Raw genomic sequence first — 16,443 nt, 5'->3', positions numbered from 1 at the left:
ATGCAGATGGAGCTTGAGGACTGAAGTAAGGAGAAACTTAGAAAGCAGCATGTACTTAGCATTTCTTACAGGTAGCCTAGGCCACTCGACATTCAGCATACCAATTTTAAGATCCAAATCTGAGACCTGTAGCTTTCCCTGTGCTTTACATAGGGATGTTGGATATGTACTTCAGAGTTTGATTTCTGACATGGGAGTCAGGTGCCTGAATCTCATTTTGGATTTAATCCTAGGTCTTGCTTCTCTAGCGATTTTCTGCTTTTGGATGAAAAATTAGCTTTTGCACCACTTTGGCAAAAGCAAAGAAGATACAAACAGTTGGACCTGCCATTAGAATTTTATTCCTTAGTAGAATACTTTTATTTTTAGATTTAGATTTCTAATAAATTAGAAAATTTTAGATTTCATTGATTTCAGTGAAATTTTGCTAAAATAAAACAGGGAGGAGAATTTCTTTCTCAGTTGTAGTTAATGTCATATATGTTGACTATTTGTATCTTAGACTCACTCTGAGTCATTCCTTAAACACTGTACTTTTTCAAAATATTTCTGGTTATTTATTTTTAAAGTAAAAAGCAAAAGCAAAGGTATTTGAATTTAAACAAGAGATTCTTCCCTTCACAATCAATAAACTTTCATGCATTTGATCTTGCAGCCATGTGATTATTTTGAAATAATAGTGTCTTACCCATGTCCATGGAAATAAGCAATGCTGGTATCACGGTCTGAAGCCATGACCATTCTTCCCCCCCATGAGCTCCAACAGTTAAAATTACCAAGAAGGTTTTTGTTTCTTCTGTTCTTATCAGGACAATGTTTTGTTGTTTCTCCCTACTACTATTAGCCTGGCAGCTCTTCCCCAGCTCTTCCATTTTCGTCCAGTTGAAACATAATGAATAAAATCATTGGAATCAATTAAAAGTAATCTAGTTGTCCTAAGGCTGTGTTGATTTACTGCCTTCCTTACATCTCTTTTCTCTTGATATTCCTTTCTGTCTTTTGATTTCTTTCTCTCTTATCTCTGTACCTTTTTCTTTCTCTTTTATGGCAGGGTTACAAACCTCTTTCTTTCTTTTATCCCTTGCCTCAGCAGTGATTTTTCATTGCCTTCATAGCTGCTCTGTAAGGATTTGCAGCTGCATTCCCATGGGCTCCTCTTCATCCTGGCAGCAACCCACACAGTTTTTTTCTAACAACTCTCGCCTGCTTGTTGTAAGGGTGGGTGTCACATCACTAGTCTGTCAGTGCTTTTGTTAATTAATAGAGACAATGTTAATTGAGAAGTCATTTTGTTAATAGATGTGTTAAACCTCTAAATACACCCTGTATGAACTCAGTGTTTTCTGTAATCAGAACATTTTCCCACTGAGCTGGTTCATGCAATTCATAAAAGTTTGGTGCCTGCTAGCTTGCATTCCAACTACCTACCAAGCATTACAATTTGGTTTTAATGACAAACTTGATGCCAAAATCAGAGCAATTTCTGAAGCCTGACTGAAGACTCAAAAAAATCTTGATGAACCTGACTCATTCTTAAGTAAAAGTGGGCTGCTTCATGTCTGTTGTTGCAAACCACTTAAAATTCAGTGGTTGTCCAGAGATGGTTCAAACTAAGACAAAAAGCACTTTATTCAGTTTCGTATTGATAACTCCCACCATCCTACACTATTAAGGCATTACACTGTTACTACTACACTATTAAGACATCCTTTAATTGGACTACAATTTCCTGTTACCATGGAGAACATCCTGGCACATAAAAGCTCAGAATAAAGTTGAATGCTTTTTAGCATTTAAAATAGACAGTCTCAATTTTGGAGTCTGTATTTTAAAAATTGCAGAATGTGCTCTAGGTCATTTCTAGAGTGCAGTTAGCCACACACTGAAGATTGTAGGAAGCTAAAGGCTGAGAATAGAAGGTAAAGAATGGTAAAGGTAAAAGAAGGTAAAGGCAGAGTTCTGGACCATCCTATTTGGTTGCTCTGTATACTTAACAGATCAGACAACGTCCCCAGAACACAATTCATCCCACGCTTGGCTAAACAACCAAACACCAATGACCCTTCACCAATTACAAAAAGAAGTAGCTCTGATTCGGATACATAACCATTAGGTTTCTACACCCAGCAGATATTCTAACTACGTAATATGCCAATTATTAACTATTAACTACTAATTAATTATGAACAGAGATGGTTGGATGAACCACTAGATGGACAAGTGTCATTGTCTTGAATTCTGTTATTTGAATTTAAGAGTATGGATTTACTTCTCTTCCAAATTGTTTCTCTTTGATCCCAAGCCACTTTTCTGGTTTTTAATCTCCCCGATATGCACACATGTGTAAGATCCTTTTTTGTAGGATGTGATTATAAAAAGTCACAGTTTTTAGGCTGGCATTGTGACATACCTTGCCGTACCTTGAAACAGTTACACTCTATAAACTTGTCTAAATGATGACTGTTCTTGTAAGAAAATCTGCCTTCATTTTGTCCTTATCTCCCTAAAGAAAATAATAGGAGACTGGCTTTGTGACACCACTTTCAGGTATGAAACAATTCTTGAAGTGGTTGTCTTCAACCTGGTTTGGTAGGACAAAGTATTGTATACGTGGAATTTGTTACTGTGAAATTTTAAAAAAAGTCTTTTATTTTCAGTTCAATTTAGAGGAGCAGTGGGAGAGAAAGAGGACTTGAAATAATAAAATTAATCAATTCAAAGGAAAAATGGTAGAGGAAATATTTTCCAGCTGTTACAAATAATGAAAAGTAATTTAAAAGCTACTTTGCAAAAAGGAATGCAGCAGGGCCTTTTTATCTGTTTGACACCACACTTATGATTCTTTTGAGAAACTTTCAAAATAAATTACTTTTGGGTCTTTCATGATAAATTTTATAACTTTTTTCTTTATCATGTGTAGTTACAATATTTATAATAAGTGCAAGCTTGAAAGAAAATATTGCACTTGCATATTGTTTATATTAAGGAAGAAAAGGCTGTGACATTCAGGAGTAGAACTCCCTATTAAGTATCAATATAAGGCAAGTGAATTAACACAGTGCCTGATAACACAAAAAAAATCCTGTTAATTAATTGCATTTAAGTTATAATAGAGAAAAAGGAAAGACTTCTCTCTCTAGAAACAGAACTTTTGTAAAGTAGTTTTCAAAAATTACAACACAAATTATTGCATTCAAAAGAAATTTTCAGCTTTTATTCCACATTTTTTTTGGCTGTTAGTAAAAAACAACCTTCACAAAGGTAAGATTTCTAGTGCAACTTTGTTTAATTTTAACTTATTAATACAAGAAAGAATAATTAATGGATATGCCTAGTTGTTCTGATTTTAACAATGACAGACTGCATAAATGAACTTTGGGATTCATTTACTTAATGCTATTCTTAAAGATCTGGCAACAATCTGTATATTAAGACATATTACTGTAGGTCAATATCTTCTTTCCTAAACTAAAGAAAAAATCACCCACAAGTTTTTGGTTTTGTTTTTGTTCCCCTCCCCCCCCAGTACAGTTCATTAATTAGCTTTTTATTCAGTTGAGATGACTGAAAATTCTAGTTATTTTTTTGTGGAATATTTTGAAAATATAAATTTTAATATCATCTTTTGGCATTAGTAGTCTAATAGGTCTCATTATCTGAAATAGCCTGAAAATATATGTGTGTATTCTGAAAAGGATAAAGACATGTAGAGAATAGACCTATATTGACTTTTAAATACCATTTTCATTAAAACAATGGGTTTAATTTCAAATATATTTTTATATTTTTAATGAGCAAGCCATTTTTATTGAAAAGCAAAATTGTTCCTAAACAGACTACTCAGTTTTAATGGCATGAACTGCAACAATTTTTGACCAAAGTTGGAAGGCCATGACTTGCAGTGGTAATATTAAGGGGCTCAAAAAAAAAAAAAAATTCAACCTTCTTTTCCAGTTGCTTATGCAACTGTTGAAATTTTCCAGCAAAGAGCTTTTCTGTTTATTTGTTTCACAGAACAGAGACATTTGATCTATATTTTCTCTTTCAAAATATGAGACTATCACTCTGAGTCACACCCTCTTTTACCATTCTGGATAATTCACCTGTGTTTTTGCACTTTGACTCTGTAAAGTATATCTAAGAAGTCATCTTCTTTCTGATAACTTACTGGGGACAATCTCTCCTGTGCTTTTAGGAGACACAGAGCACAGGTTGTATAGCCCAGAATTTGAGGATAACACTTTTGTGTCACCTGATCCTACTTACAGAGATGCTCAGACAGAGTTACAGTCTTATTGTGTTTGTCAAGGTATAGATATTATTTACTTCTTCAAAAACTCTTCTGTATAGCTTCCTAACAGTAGGTTTGATTTTGTTCTTATCATTGCTGATGGTATTTTCAAAGTAAGTATCGCTATGTTGCTAAATAATTTAGCCCTACTGTACTGGACCAGGACCTGCTCCCATGATTGCCCAAACAATGAACATTTTATTTCACTCCTGGGGTCTCTCTTGGATTCACCAAACTAGAGTGTTCCTAAATAAAATGTAGGTCCAGTTCTGACTCTAGGGACTGGTCACAAAAAACAATGTAAGCAAGATAACAGAAACATTTGGTATGACCCACACCTTATGCAGTGCTCCAAAACTGTCCCAGCAGGTTTGGAACACTTACAGGTCCCTATACCGCACCACAGGTATATGTATAATTCATGCTTTGGTGGGATGCAACATTACTATTGCAATGTTTCGGACATGTTACACTGGGGGCAGGGATAAGGAAAAAAAACCAAAAAAAACCCCACATAGAAAATAATTATCACATCTTAGTGTCACAGAAGTGGTGGATGAGGCTAGAAGACCCAGTGCTGTAGAGTCCATGCATAGTACATAGTATCTAATTTTCTGTGGAAGGGAAAATCTCTTTCATCTCCACAGAAAGCCTTGAACAGTGTCATTGCAAGCTACTTCTCATCACTTGTCCTAGGGCTAGGGGTCACTCCCTGGGTCCAATGCACTTAGCAATGTAGATTTAGCTAAGGTATGTCTGTAATGGTAAATAAGAAAGGGCAAAAGACTTTGGTCATATAATGCTGGGTCTATTTATAAGATACCATGGCCTGTTCTCATTCTCTGTAGGCAAGTGGCACAGGCTACAACGTGTCCGTAACACCAAGCAGGAAATCACGTCCACAATGACTACTAGGAGCAGTCTGTAGCTATTACTCTTCCATGAACTACCTTGAGCCCCATCTGGGAAACCACAGCTGATTCCAAGCAGAATGGATGTAAGCAGACAGTGCCACTTGGCTCTAAGAGCCAATACAACTATGTACAAAACCTGCTATTTATTAATATAATGCATATTTCTCTGCACTATAGAGTGTAATGAAAAATGAATCACACATTTATTAGTTTTTCAACTTTTGGTTTGGTATTGGTTTACCCCAGACTCAGACATGGTCTCACAAATGAAATAACACAGAGGAATTATAATTTCTGTGTTTTGTGACTCAATGTTTCTTTTATATACTATTATAAATTACACTACACTTCCTTTTGTCATGTTGTGTTATAAATTAATATGTAACTTTTTGTCTACCATCACTCCCTGATCTGAAAACTTTCATGTTTTATCCCTCCTCTTGAGTGCAAAGTAGGAGTTTCATTTTTTCTTAGATGTCGTAGCATACTTTTTTTCTCTTTCAAAATCTCATTTTGATTTGTATATCCATTTATTCAACTTTTCTAGCTTGACTTTTGCTATATTTATGTCCTTGTTAGGGTTTGAAAGGTCCCCTGAATAAGTGCAATCTGCAAATAGTATTAACATAATGTTTGTTCCCTCCTAAGTGCTCTAATGAAGTTGTTAAATAAGAACGGTTGTGACACAGTTGGCAAGTTCCCCAGAGTTCCTGACCCAAAGCATGTTAACTTCAGCCACACAGTTTGAGAGATCTATTTATTAAGAACAGCTAAACAAGAAAATTTCTGTTTTGTATTTTCATTGGGCATTTACAATTTCTTTTAATAAAATTCCATGACATACCTTCACTTAAAAGTTTGAAAAGATAAAATCAAATTAAATTGCACTGAACTATCTTTTTAATGGATGGAGTAAAAGAAGAGGAGGAAAATGAGAGATTTCTGAACTTCCCAGAACTAGGGGAAACCCAATTCACTATTACAGCATCAAAAGCATCCCCAAATATTAATTCTGATCTAATACTCCTGGTCTATAGCAAAAAATATTAAGACTCATAAAATTATTTGGCTACCTTATTCTTTCTTGGCTGACATTTTAGATGTCCAAGTCCAAAATTCAGTCTGAACTGCTACATTGCTCCTATCACTTTTTGTTCGTATGTATTTTCTGAATAAAGTTCTAACAAGCACACACAAAAATGTCTGTGTCTTGGAAGTACCCAGAGACTCTTAGTTCTTTTTTTTCTACCTGACATATCCACAAATTGTCTTTGTTTCCATGTCTCATTTGGTAGATACTCTCACAAAATATCTACTGGATTTAACCTAGCACAAACCTCAGCCCTGTTCCTCTTTGATTGCTCAGTGATTAAATAATTCATTCAGGATATAGGAAACCAAGACTCAATTCCTGTCCTTGCCTCTGGGGGTTCTAACCTGCACTTCCCATGTGAATGCACTAAATTAGGGCATGTTCTGCAATGGGATAATTTCAGTCCATCTTGCTCAATCTGTTGCACTGTGCATAGTGTAGGTAAATATTCATTAGGCTGGAGAGAGAGCATGCAAAAGCCAGTAAAAGGTTTTGGCTCTTGGCTAATAGACTGAAAATTCAGAGCTTAGGCTCCCTGCACAGGGGATGGATAGAACGAGGTACCTCAGAGTGGAGGTCTAAAATGCTGCATTCAGATGAGATGCTACTAATAGCTTGCCAATGAGAAATACTACAGAGATCTTACCTTTCACAGGGCACATATGCCTCATCCTTAGTCTTAGAAGCCATCACCAAAGCAATTACAAATACTATTTAAAAGCATCAATTAGAGATTAAACATTTCTTTTACAGCAGAATTTGCGGGCTATAGCAGTGGAAGATTGCACTTTGATGCTGAAAACAGGTTAAGCTGCATAACTAGTAGCAGCTCAAAAGACCCAATGTCTTTCTCAGTATCTGAAATGTCCATTGTGGGTCACCCTATGGCTGTGAAGCAACTCACAGACTGAAATGAGCATTAGCATGAAGGCAACTAGAAAGAGTCCTCCGGAGCATGCTTGAAGCCCATGAGGCCAAGTGCACTGAATGGCTTAGTATGCCTGTAGTCATGCTCCCAGAAACAGCCTGCAGTACAGACTAGCCATAAAGCAGACAACTGAATGGGAGACAGGATGAGGTGGAGCATGTCCTTATTGCTGTGACACTAAATACCAGTTTAAATATGTAAATCTAATATATAAATATACTGATTTTAATGTAGGTAATTATTTCTTGTATATTCATATGTAAAAGACATCTTTGTATCTTAATATCAGGAAACTCTTCCAATGACTGTTGACTGAAGCTCTAGGAACCGTAGATCCACTGGTATAAGGTTTATTTGCATCCTTAATAATATTTAACATTTTCAGCATTTTACTTCTATCTTGGTAATTAAAAAAAAAAAAAAAAGAAGGTTTTGGCGATTGGGAAAAAAAAACAACCAACCAACACTGAAATCTTTAGTGGCACTTGGTGGTGCTGTTGGATAAGAAAAATGTAGAAGTATAACAACACAGGGTAAGAAAGATTGTTACGACGAGCTAAATAAAATTAAAAGAACGACAGCTTCATTCACCTCTGTCATATCTAATGTTTCATTTCTTCTTTTGACACAAAGATCTTAAATTAGGCAGAATCATAATTCCTGGTGGCTTATATTCTTGATAACTCGCACAGGGGATACAGATCTTTAACAAGAATTTCATGCCTCTGAAGACTGACAGTTAATGAGACTATTATTTTCAATTTTAAATTGCCCAAATGTGGGATAGAAAATTGGTGGTTTCACATCTCTTACTGTCATCTTTCAGTGCAAATTTTATTCTTCATCTTTTAAAACCTTTTATAATATAAGGTGAATGCCGAAATCATCAGATGATTCAATACCATATTTTCTATTGCAATGAGTATTCCATTAAGCCAATAACCTTGTTTCCCAGATATAAACGGTACATGTTTGAAAAAAAAAAAAAAAGATGAATACCTGTTCAAATTGCTTTGGCTGATGTAACATCTTGACATTGAACTGCACGTTCAGAACCCTGTTATCATCTAATTTACAATCCTTCTTCAGAAATGTTCTTTTTCTAAAGGATGTTCAGTGTGGTAGCTGTAAACAAAGTCTTCAATTTGGCAATAATCTCTGCTTATTGTAGTTCAAGATAAAGGCATTTAAAATTTCAGCAAAGCACCTTGGGATCGTCCAGTATCTACTGAAAAGGGTTCAGATGTCCATTTTAAAAATTACTGAATAGATTAATTATGCAGTGGCTGACTTACAAAGGGGGGCAGGGTAAATGGCATATTTGGGTTTTGAGGTATTGTACTGAAGTTCTTTTTAATTATAGAAGTCATTATTGTGTTAACTCTTTCATCAGCTTTAGTGGATTTTGAATTTCTGGTGCTCCCACTAGGATTACATTATAGTACTTTATGTGAGGTCAGAAAAGATGTCAGAGCTTTAGCAGGGATTTTCAATGACAAAATGAAAGTTTTAGAATTGTACTTTGCTTCAAAGAAAGGGTCTCAGCAGTGGCACTTTTTGTCACATTGGTAGGCACACACACCATTAGCATCTTTGACTTATAAGAATAGGAAGCCTGAGGACCCAAATTTTGCCTCTTTACAGTTAAAAGTTGAGGCACTTGGACTGTGCCTGTGGCCAACTGCTGTTTTCAATATAAGGGGCAGAATAAACTCACAGTGTATTTCCACCTTTCACCTTGGTGTCCTATGTCTGATTTTATTTAATTTTTATTTGAGTTTTGTTCTTTGGATTCAAATCCTAAGCGGGATCCTGAGCATCCTTAACTCCCATTGAGATCAGCAGCTTTTGTAATGTAGAGTATGTTATCAGCACATTTTTAAATGCAGAGTATGTTATCGGGACCTCTTGGGATCTGGTTCAAAGCCTTGCTGTGTTTGATTTATTTTAGATGTATTTGATTTGTATTTTATTAAAAGAAACCCCTTCAAAGGTAATGGATAACATGCTTCAAAGACAAAATGCACTTGTGATCTCACAGAAACAGCATGGTCTATTGGGTAAGTATTAGCCTGGGAAAACAAGATTGGGATTTCTGGATGTTTCCATCATCATTCATTGCCCTGCTGAATGGTGCAGCAAATGGTTCCCTCACTGTGGCTTGGGTTTTATTTTCCATCTGTAAATACAGTCTGATGATGAAAAGCTGATGCAAAAGTTTGGCATCGTTACCACGATCAGAAGAAGGTAGTGCTTCTTCCCAATGGGGTAGAGGGAAGTGGACATGAAGAGAACCTTGAAGTAGACATGTGGACTCTGCATGTTCTGTATTTCTTTACACACACTTGTATCTAAATATACCAGTGTTCAGTCTCCTTCTCCTTTCTGTGTAATTAGATATTTGCCAAGCATTTCTAAGCTAGCTGCTGTGTGTAAAACCTTTTTTTAAGAAGGCTAAAGAGGGCAGTAAGTCCAGATACAGTACAGAAATATACATTTCTTACTGTACACATATTCTGTGTTCTTCATCCATTATTCAAATTGCTGTAGGAAAAACTTGTATCTGTGACACGAGGCTAACAAAAACGTTGCAGAAGTCAGTATTTTCAGATCCTTGTATCTATTGTTGGGCACCTAAATCCATGGGAGTTGTTTTCTTCCTACTGTGGTAAACAGTCTCCTTTTCTTACCATTTTTTTAAACATTGCAGTCATGGAGAATAGCTGCCTATCTAGGGGATGTGTATACTACAGTTTGTACCTCAAGCCCCAGAGTAAACATAAACATTTATGCTGTTATGTCGGTAATATAACCTCCCTACTCCAGCTGAGTATTCCCCTGATTATGCAGCCAAGAATCACATTAGCCCTTTCAGCCACAGTATGACACTGGGAGCTAGCAAGATCATGTTCAACTGTTTTTAACTTGAAGGAACAGATTGTTAGAAAGTAACATGTCCAGAGCTTCCTTGATTTAGAGCCTGGGTAAGCTTCTGTGAAGAGAGAGTTTGGGGACTTCAGTGAGATCAAATGCAGCCATATTCTTGTCTGAATAGGAAATATTTAATGCAGTATTACAGTTTAGCTTGCCTACTTATCATCATTTTGGGATGCTTACTTCTCCTACCACTCTAGGTAGCTGATATAGTCACTGGAGTGAGTAGAAAGTAATTGATAATTAAGCAGATAATGGGTAGTAGAAATGCACTGAAGAATACAGGCAATATTTCTGTGTCTGTCCTTTTTCTACAGTACATTTTCTTTTGCTCTGTGACTTGATGCAGCCACTGCAACAGAAAAATGATCACAGAGCTTTATTTTTACTAGAAGATGGAGGGCCAGGTTTTAGTAATGCTGTTCCCACAGCCAGTGCAAACTAGCCCCAAAGCTGCTGTAAGCAGTCTGGCGAGTTTATTACGGTGCAGAGGTGATCCAAAACTAAAAGTGAGCAGGGATTTTTCTCTCTGTTCTCGTGCCTGAAGCTGGGAAAAACTGGCATTGCTCTAAGAAAACATAAATGGCCAGTGTGTTGTTTTGCCAGGAGTTTTTTACCTTGCAAAAGAAGAGAGTTCAAATACTCTTCCTTTTTATAGTTCAATGAAACGAAGACTTAAGATGTTTTGGTTTGTATAAGGGCCCCAGTTAAAGAATAACAACATCGAAACTGAATTGATAATCTAACTCCTTGGTGGTGGGAAATTTTGCTTCTAGTGTAAGCTAAGGGGGCATCATGGTGCTCTGATTCAACACTGAGCCTTATGCCACCCTTTCAAACTGGTTGAAGTATCAGTTGATATCTGTGTATCAGCTGGTGCCCAGTATCTTACCTACATTTTCCAGTTTTAGACAGAGAGGTCACAGAAGAGAAAGAAAAATTCTGATGTATTTATACCGTAGTGTTTTTATCTAAACTCTACTTTTCTTTTATCCACAAAACTAAAAACAATATCTCTGAGTGCTGCTTCAGCAATGTAATCCTCTCTAGCCTGTCATGGTCCTAATTTTTTCCCACTACTTATTGCTTACTTATCCCTTCTCCCTAACTTGTACTATCTGAGGGCTTGAGTAGCCACATCGTAAAGTGCTTCAGGGAGTTGATCCAGCTAAGGACTAACACCTGTTTTCCTTTTTTTATTTCTTCTTTTGCCAGGTGAATTCTCATCCATTCAGCTCCCCATAATGTTTCAATACATGATTACAAAAGACATAGTGCCAGTGCAGTGCAGTAGAGTGCACAGCTGGGGTTGGAAAAGGCAACTGAGATCACAGCAGTCTCAATTTAGATTTGTTGCAATGATTAGGGATATGCACCTTTCATTTCCTGAATTTAAGCTGCTGCTGAGAGAAGTGATCCCTGGGGAACTGTTCAGGAAGCTGGACAAAAATATTTTTAACCAGACCAGTTTATCATGCAGCTACATGAACCTCTGTGTTGGCAGTCAGGTGACAAAAGCTAGAGGCAAGCAACTGAGGGAATGAGGAGTACTTCTTTAGTGACAGTGCTAGTTTATTTAATCCTAAACTGGTATTGAAACTTTGTATGCTTTAATTAAAACTTGTTTTAATTAAAAAAAAAACAAACAAACCACCACCCAACAAAAATCTGCTTAGTTTTTAAACTAGTTTAAAATAGTACACTACTCTTGTGTTTCTTGCAACCATGTGTGTTCAGACAACACTTAACACTTTTCCAGAGGAATTTCACCCTGGCCATCCTTCCGAACCTTCCCCTTTCTTCAGTCTCTCTTCTTTGCCTTCTCAACTCCTATTGATGCACAGAATGCAAGGAATAATGCAGGAGAATACAGAATGTATTTCTATGCTGTTATTATCTACTGATTTGCAAGATTTCAGGGCTGTTGGTCTTCAGTTCAGAGATAACCAATTCTGATTGTCTCTAATCATATTAGTTGCCTTTGAATACTATTCAAATATGTATACATCTTACAGTAAAGTGGAGATGACACTCAGTGCAAATCAAATGTGTGTAGAACTTGCTACCCAGGTAGGAATATATCATTATTCTTGATAAACTTCTATCAGGCTTGCAAAATCCAAAGAATACCATTCCATGCTTTATAAAGTATCACCGTAAAAAGATTGTTTGTTGTTTTCTAAAATACTACACACCACTAAAAATATTGCTTTTTCTGAATTATGCCTAGGACATTATAGTAAACAGTAACATGGTTGCAAACTAGATTTATCCTACATCCTTCAGACTAAGCTCCTAAAATTAAACATAACTGATCAAATTATGTATTGTGAATAAATCAGACAAACATGGGAATTTTTCTTTAAAGAAATTTATTCACTTTTGTTTTCATTTCCTTGGTTACTTTAATGGAAGAAAATGTGGATATTCTTTAAGCTCCTCTATCTCAGAATTTTACCAAATATGTAATCATAAAATTGATTTTAACAGAAGGGTGTCCCTGATATATAAATTGGTTACAATCAGAAAATATTTAACTAACACTGAAAAAGGAATTAAAGTCTTTAATGTGAATCATGATACTGATACTAAGTCATTAGATACTCTTTCCATTTGAAAATTCACAATTTCTGATGAAATGGATGAATGCAAAGTCACATTAAAAGTGATTTTCCCAGAAATTAAACAGTTATGTTTAGGACCAATATAGTAGACATGGAACTTTGGCATATTTTTCAAACCCTAACTAGGCACTTTAATATACTTTTTGTCCTCATTCTATATCAGGTTTTGTATTCACTGATGAAGCTTTTACTTTTTGAGCTACTTTCTAATTCCTTTTGTCTACTATTAGACAGTTTATGGTTTAATTAAATTACCTTATTGATTAGCATGGAATAGTCTTCTAATATACTGCTTCTCTTAACTTACCTAAGTCTTTTACAGTTCACTTGATTTGCTATTTTTATTTAATTACAAAACACTCCATTGGCCTACGGCATCTTCTATTTTCACTAGCATTCTTAGGTGAAAAAAAACATCAAGCGGCATAAAAACAGAAGTACATCTTTTATTACAGTGTCATCAATGGCATTTCAACAGCTGCCAAAGGTCTCCAGCTGACTTCATCGGTGAATGGATTGGTACAATTTCCTTCTAACAAGGGAATAAAGTCACCAATATTTTACAGCTCTCATGTATACTTTGTTGTGAAAATTAAATATATCTTTTGTGCAAAAGCCCAATATAAAGCTCTTCATAACATCTAATATCTGCATCCTGGCTTTAGACATAAAGGAACTGGGCAGCATAGCCTACCCATGAATACTGGAATATGAGTAAAAGGATGTATGTGTGTAAAACAGTCTCTGTTCTTTCAAACTGGGAGTAATGGGTTTTGCTTCTTCATCCATGTTTCACCTTCAAAGAGCCAAAATAATCAGTCTTTATTTTAAGAATGGATTAATATACATGCACACCAGAGATCATTGGGGCCCCAACACTTAGATGTTTGTAAGCAGCACGTAAATGCTAAAACCAAAGAACTTTCTACTATAAACTGGGAAAGTTATAATCTGTCAGTAAAAGCTCAGTTCAGACTATTAATAGCATCACTGAACAATTTTGGTTGGAACCAACCGCTAGATCTCGGCTAGTCCAACTCCTGCTCAAAGCTTGTTTCTGAATTAGATCAGATTGTTCAGGACCTTCCACAGCCTCTCTGGGCACAGCTGGGACACAAACCCTAGCTGTTTACTCAAGAACAGAGGGTCATACTGAGGCACAAGTGGCTTCTTGGCAGGTGTTTGGAAAGTCCCTTAAGGGGTCTTTTGGTTAGTAAATGTATACATAATCCTATAATCTTTGTCTGCATAGAGAAGCCACTGCTGTCTTGGAGATGCTCCAAGGTATACCCTCTGTTGATGCTAGTGTGTGCCGGCGGCCTTAGACAAGTTCAGCCAACTTTTACTGTTCTGAATGTATCTGGTTTTGCGGCTTCAGCAGGGCTAGTTTTTGGGACATTTTCACACGTTACCCCTCAGCATATACTTTCCTTTTCTTTAGTTTTTTTGTTTGTTTTTTTTAATAACTACTTCTCCCTCCACACCCATAAGCACCTTACAGAAGGCATTCACATAAACTTGCAAAGAAAGGTCTTTTCTGACACTCCCTGCAGCCTCAGGTTGGGAAAGCTGAGGAAGTCCCAGGAAGTCCATTTAGGTTGAGGACATCACTATCCCTAGCAGTAGCTGAATCAGCCAGGGCAAGGTACCATTTTTTCTAATGCATCACCACCATCACTATCCTGACTTCACCATCTTCAAGCCCTTTTTGCATACCCTTGTTTACCAGTTCCCATGATAATGCCTTGTTCCTGTTTTTGTGTTCTTCTTGTTGTGCCGCTGGTTGCTAGAACTTCCTGTCAGTTAAGTAGGAAACCCAGCATAAGTCTGCCTTGCCCTCCAAGACTTTCTGTTGAGCAGGGGACTTCATGGGGTCGTTTGTTCCCCTGTCATGGTGCACAACCCTGGTGAGTCTGTCTCATATTTCTTTCCCCCTTGCTGTGCTCTGAAGGTGTCATTATGCATGAGTGTGCTCTGTCATAGTCACAAGGGACTTTTCGGAACTCAGTGGATTTCAAAGTATAGTTTTCTTGAAACTTACTCTTAGAAAATTTCCTAACACATGTGAACCAGAACCTTTCATACACAAAAATGTATATTAGCTATATAGATGCCTTCATTTTTTTCTGACAAATTTGTTAAGGTTTTTTGTTTGCTTATTTAAAATGCCAATCTTGTACCTTTTTCTTTTATATAGCAAGTAATCTAGGCTAGCTATTTTATACATTGTGCAATGATTTATTTTCTTAAATTGCACCTTCTTTAAGAAAAATAATAATTTAAAATATACATTTCTCTGACCTCTATTCAAGTATCTGAGTTACATATGCAAAACCCACTGAATTCTGAGCAACAACAGCTGAGCAAATAATTTGAAATAAATGCCTTAATTAATCTTTTCTATTTGCAAAATATCTATAGGCAAATCATTATTTCCTCACATTAATTCAGCATTCAGGTTTGTTCAACCATTTTTCACTTGATTGATTGAATGAGTAACTGGGAACAGTTCAAAGTACCTGTATGTTGTTCAGTGTTCAGCTTGACTGGCAATTAAAAAGCTGTTTCTGATCTCTAACTCTTCTATAGTTCCTCATTATCAAACATCTCTTTGTGGCCTGTATACCACAATATCTGAGAACCTTACAATCTTATACATACTTATTCTTATAGCTTATGAACCTAGGAATTCTTTTTTCTCCATTTTATGGATGAGGAGCAGCACATAGAAAGTCAGGGGTTTTTTAAGGTGCTTAGGCATAGTTCCACTAAACCAGAGAAGCAACATCTCATCCGTTGCCAGCTTACTTCCTGGAAAATTCAGCAGCCAATAAATGTTTTGGCTCCCAGTATGATATAAAGAAGAGCCAAGTGCCTAAGGAATGGATTTTCAGAAATCTGCAAACTAAGCAGAGTCTATGTCAGTTAGATATGAGACAAATCCATACAGAAGGCCATAAATAAAAGCTGTGACTTACAGTCCTTCCACTCTAGTCATCCAGAACACAATTGATCCAACAAGCTTAGGTCTAAAGAACTAATGCTATTGAAAAAATGAGGGCACATCAATCTCTAGTAAATACTAGAGAAGCATAAAATGCCCACTTCCCTTTGGGGATCAGTGGCAAGCTATTCGTTGTTTCCAGATAGAAAATACCTTCTGTTTTTCATAGGGACATCAGGGCCTTGAGGACACTAATAAGCTTTAATGTCCTTGACAAGCTTCACCCAGGGCATCCTTTCCCATGGCCCCAGGGGCTCATGACAGCCCTGGGTCAGGCACGCAGTCCCTGCCTGAGCTATGTGATAGGTGTACTTATTTCCAGCCCTGCTTTTGCCTCTATCTGCTCTTGCTTCTCACTCCCTTGGCCCTGGTGCGTCACATGCTGTGTTGGGGGCTGTTGATGGACCCTGCTACCAGACCCTAGTACTGCCTGCTGTGCTCAGACCCTGCCCTGTCGGTGAGGGCACTGCCCATGCTGGGGTTACCCTTCACTCCCAGCTTGTGCCCATGGATGAGCATGAGCAAATATCAACAAAGCTGCAATATACAGCTCTCCCTGAGAACTGATAAATAAAACAGCTTTGCTTAGGACAGAAAAGTACACTAGCATGTCCTTTTTCCTTTCCTCCTTATTCCTACTCACCATGTTCTCTAA

This window comes from Aptenodytes patagonicus, chromosome 1 (assembly GCF_965638725.1).
Source record: "Aptenodytes patagonicus chromosome 1, bAptPat1.pri.cur, whole genome shotgun sequence".
In the NCBI taxonomy this organism is placed as follows: domain Eukaryota; kingdom Metazoa; phylum Chordata; class Aves; order Sphenisciformes; family Spheniscidae; genus Aptenodytes; species Aptenodytes patagonicus.
The sequence above is the reverse complement of the archived record's forward strand: the minus strand, read 5'-3'. Positions refer to the sequence as shown.